Source organism: Pan troglodytes, chromosome 6, assembly GCF_028858775.2.
Source record: "Pan troglodytes isolate AG18354 chromosome 6, NHGRI_mPanTro3-v2.0_pri, whole genome shotgun sequence".
In the NCBI taxonomy this organism is placed as follows: Eukaryota; Metazoa; Chordata; class Mammalia; order Primates; family Hominidae; genus Pan; species Pan troglodytes.
The window spans coordinates 125,383,624-125,388,647 of NC_072404.2; the positions used below are offsets into that span (position 1 = coordinate 125,383,624).

Below are 5,024 nucleotides of genomic sequence, written 5' to 3' on the forward strand. Positions count from 1 at the left end.
ATCCTCCAGTGTTTCCCTGTAAGAATGAACTCCAGTCACCCATGTTGATTGCTGGCTTAGTCACTCACACAATATTGGCTGCCACCATTTCCCTGTGTCATTTTCTTCCTTTTCCCAGAAACTCTGAAAAAGAAAAATGCTGTTTGCATTTGTAATTTTTACTCGAACATTTTCTCCTTAGTTTGGGGAAACCACATTAAGCCAATATGATAAATGTCTCCCTGAATTTTCCTTTGCATATATAATTTTATTTTCTTTGTCTTAATATAATATCTCACATTCTCTTGTTTGAATCGTTACAGTAACTTCTCACCTGATCTCGACTGATTCACAGTCACTGGTTTTCTTCCTAAATCCCAAGGTTGGACTTGACTCAAACCTATTCAAAAATTTTCATTGCCTACTCTATAATGGCCCAATATGCAAAACCTTCCAAAATTTTGCCTGGATATTTGCTTTCAACCTTGCTTTTCACTTTATCACCCAACTCTACTCTAGTGAGAGCAGAGAGGTTGCTGCCTGTAAACATAGCGTCCCATGCTCTCTCAAGCTTCAGTACTTCTACATAAGCTGGTTTCTCTGCCTAAAACTGTGTTGTTCAATATAGTAACCATTAAATTTAAATTAAATAAGTTTTAGCATTCTGTTTTAAAGTTTCAAGTTTTTGGTAGCCACAAGTGGTTCATGGCTATTATATCAGACACAACAGATATATAACATTTCTCTCATAGCAGAAAGTTCTATCAGACACCACTGGTCTGGAGCAACTTTGCTTTTATATTTAATGTTTAAAATACTTCTTTTTTTTCCCTTCTCATTGTGTCTCAAAAGCTAACATTTTTGTGAGAAATTCTCCCAATAAAGTCATGTGACTTTACTGATTTATTTATCTTTGCTTCATTCAATCACATGGCAGATATCATGTATTTTACTTAAGAATATTTGTGCATATAAACCTGTTCCCACTTAGGAAGATACCTTAAAGACAGGATTAGTGCATTCTCATCTTTGTATTTCTGGAGACACTTAACACAGTGCTTTACTTATCAACAACTACTTGTTTAATTATTGTGAACCAATCAAATCAACCTAAACTCTCCAGAAATTATTATATAGGTTTCTTTTGAACTACTTCTTTCCAAATTCTATATTTTTGCCATCACTATTTAGAATCTAGTCTTGTCTGTTAAGTTTTGAAAGCCTATCTAATTTTTTTTTTCCAGTGGAAAATAACTTTTATTGAGACCCCATCAGCTGCAAAATCTGTTCCTGGCATTAAGCTCCTTCTTGCTTTGCAATCTGGTCTTTTTAGTGGTTCCATGAACGCTTTCTTCTCCTCCATGGTCTGGAAGTGGCCACGGCCAAACCTGGAAACAGTGTTGATGAACTTAAGGTCAGTCTTCTCCAGAGCAAGACGCTTGGTCTGCACCATCAAAGGCTTGCGGAGGTGAGCACTCACTTCTTGATTCCCACCACACAGCCTTTCAGCATGACAAAGTCAATGTTCATTTCATTATAGTGGACAAAGCCACCCAGAGGGTTGATGCTCTTGTCGGACAGGTCACCATCAGTGGAGGCATTGTTCTTGATCCATTTTTCATCCTTCGTAAGGTAGCCATGGCCAATGTTACAGATCTTCTTGTTATTCTCAGTGCAGTGATGGTAGCCTTTCTGCCCAGCACATGCCACAGAGAAGGCCACACAGGCAGGATGCCACGTCCTGATATAAGGAGCCTTACACAGCCTTTGGTGGGTCTTGTGGGTCAGCTTCTTGGTGTGCCAATGACTGGTGACCCCTTTTGTAGCCTTTGCACTTGGTCACCTCAATGGCATCAATTACCCTGTCCTACCCAAATACTTGGTTCACAGGGACCTGGTGCTCTAGCATTTCCCAGGTCCAGTCCAGTTTCTCAGCCACAGTGCCTCAGTTCACCTGGATCTCCATCGGCGTGCCTTCTTCTGGCACAGAGGAAGCAGGCACATCTAAGTATGGGCAATGATAGAGATGACTTGGCAGTACATTTTCATGCTGTTGAATTCCTTCTCCAGCTGCTTGTTGCATCCTCATTCTGCCATTTCTTGTGGTACTTGGTAAAGGCCATCTTTATAGATTATGCCGGTTCTTATGGAAGCACCTTTGCATTCATTGCTGATGTGCTCAGCAAAGACAGTCTTGAAGGTCTGGAGGCCTTGAGCGATTTCCATATAGCCACAATGCCCACAACTGCCATGGGCAGTGTCTCCACAACTGTCACAGCCTCTACCACTTCCTTCTTGTTCACCTTGGATCCTGGGCTGTCAGCTTCTCACATGATGTAGGCCATACCAGCCTTGTATCCCAGGAAGGCTGTGAGGTGGAATGGCTTGGAAGGTTCATCCTTAGGGAAGCTCTTCACCTTCCCATGAAGCCTGCTGCTGCGCTTCCAAAGCAGGAAGCCTAGGGACCCAAGCCAGGGAACAGTGAACTTCCAGTTAGACAGCACACTGTCACGTCCCGCTGGTCATAATTGTAAATCTTAATTGTATCATCTGTCTCGATTCATTTTGTCAGTTGTAGATATAACTGACAAAATACAAATACATGGTTTATTTTATTTCTCAGAGCACTAATTTTTTATTGCTCTCCTGGCATCTAAGTACACTGATGTAAGCTTCTCGTTGCTCTTTGGGATTATAAAATCCTAGAGAATAGATGCTATATCTATCTAATTAAATTTGCCTATATTCTTGCATAGAATTTTGCTTATTGATTGCTTCATTTTGATGTTTGTTGCCACTTGCAGTACCTATTTGCAAAGAAAACCCATACATGCAAGAGGATCGCACTTCAATATTGGAAATATATTCTGGTTGAACTTCTCTTCCATTTATTTAGCTAAACATTAATAGAAGTTTTGAGTAGAGTTGGCCAAAAATAACCCTAGATTCTTTCACTGGAGATTTAAATCTTCCTTGATGTGATTCACAGACATTCTTTATGTATTGCTTCTTAACCTGTTGTGCATGTAAATAACAGTCCTATTATCTTTCTCAAATTTTATGATTTTCTATGTATGGATTATAAGGAGGACTTACTAAGCTGATGTTTATTTTTGCAGAGATCGTATGGACTCTAAATTATCACCAAATTATCTTAAAAGTTCTGTCAAACTATCAAAGAATATAGTTTAAACAAACCCAAGATAATCTTTTATAAATATGTTTATTAATTCAGGCCAAATATTTTTAATACATTTTTACTTTGAGGTATCAACCAACAATTTCATTTTCTTTTGAATAAAGATACCTAAAAACCATAGTCAAATATATGATGAGCTTTTATTTCTAAAGTGTTTGCTGAACTATGACACTCAAGAGTACACCAAATTTTCTTAATTACGGTGAATAAACAAAGTTTGAACACAAATAATTTCCAACTACTGATACCCATTGTTACATTTCTCAAATTCAAAACAAAAGTATGTCAGGAATTAAAGTTCAATAAATAATATCTAATCATTAGTTACTGAATGTTGAAAATCATATGATTCCATACATTTTGTTATTCATGTCTACTAACTTTAGATTTTTAAAGTTTAAAATAGAAAATGTAATATTACTTTAAGCTTTAATTAAGGACAGAATATTCAGAAGTGTCTAACACCTGCTTTATAATAAGTACCGTATTATTTCAAATGCCAGATGGACCAATTAAAATATTCTTTCAGATGATGCAAAATCTTATGATGTAGGTTGTTTTTTTAATCCAAATGTAAATATGCACTATAAGAATGTAAAATTATCTAAGTACATGTTAACGAAATAACTTCATTTTTATCATGAAGGGAATGCAAAGGACTAAGTCTTTTTTTTTTCACTCCTCCATGATGACCTCCCCATTCTTATCTTTCAATTTCACTAACGCTTTACTACCTGAGTTCTTGTTTCCCCATGATTATTGCTGCTAGAAACAGCTAATATTTTACATGGAAAATGAACACCCTAAAACAAAGAGAGAATTACAGGCTTTTAATTTACAATTAACCAGAAATTAAAACTGATGAAAGATAAAATGTATAGAGAAATATAGACAAAAATTTGTATATACTTTATAAAACCTATAACTTCAGCCAGCTCATATGTTTATACCAACTATTTAGTTACCATTTATCTCATTCATGTAGTAGAAACCCTATTAGTAGGTCCTATCTGGATCATCCATCTAGTACATGTTTTCCCCACACTGAAGGTGTAAGTTTGGTGGAATTTCCTCAAAAGCATTATTCACAGTCCCTAACACCTTTTTTACACCCATTATTTGTAAATAGCTGATTATGCATAAAGTGATGGGTTCCCCTATATCTGGTCACTGATTCAGAAAATAATTTCACAATTTTATTATCATCAGGCAAAGATAAAAGCTTTATCCTCTGTTTTGGTGATTTGTTTATATCTAGTTGATAGCTTCCTTTCCATTTTCTTGTTATACACCTTTCTTCTCCAATAACCTCTAAAATCCTCTGGGGTTGAGGCCTGGTGTCATCCATCTTTGTATCTCTGATGCTTGGCACCACGCCTAGAACACTAAATGTTTCCAAGCATTTGGCTGTGGGCTGTGGCATATGTGGCTTTTAGTTTCATCAGTATGTAAGGCTCCATCTTTTCATACCAATAAATACATTTACCAGCATCACAGGGGGCAACCTCGGTATGGAGCAACCAGAGCTACTGCCTAAGCCCATGGCTTGGGGAAATTCACACTACTATTTAGCAGTGACCCAGAAAGACCAAATATTGGTTGATTCATGTTTAAACAAAGCCTTCTGACTTCTGTATACAACAGAAGCAGCCTGTCAGATGAGCTGTTATCATGTTAACACAGCACTGTGTAGCCCCTGTGTTCTGTTTCTTCTTTCCACATAAAACTTTTCATTGAGGTTCTTTAAACACCCAGTTTGCCTTTATTTGGTTTGAATACATCTATTCATCTATGTATTCAAAACAACCTGAGATCACAACCTGAGGGCTATTAATATCATGTTTGT

The 5,024-nt window shown here is 37.0% G+C and overlaps 1 pseudogene; it reads right to left on the reverse strand.

Moving 5' to 3' along the window:
- Window positions 1-1,275: 1,275 nt before the first annotated feature.
- On the reverse strand, window positions 1,276-2,474 carry LOC744762 (large ribosomal subunit protein uL3-like; annotated as a pseudogene).
- Between the last annotated feature and the right edge of the window lie 2,550 nt (window positions 2,475-5,024).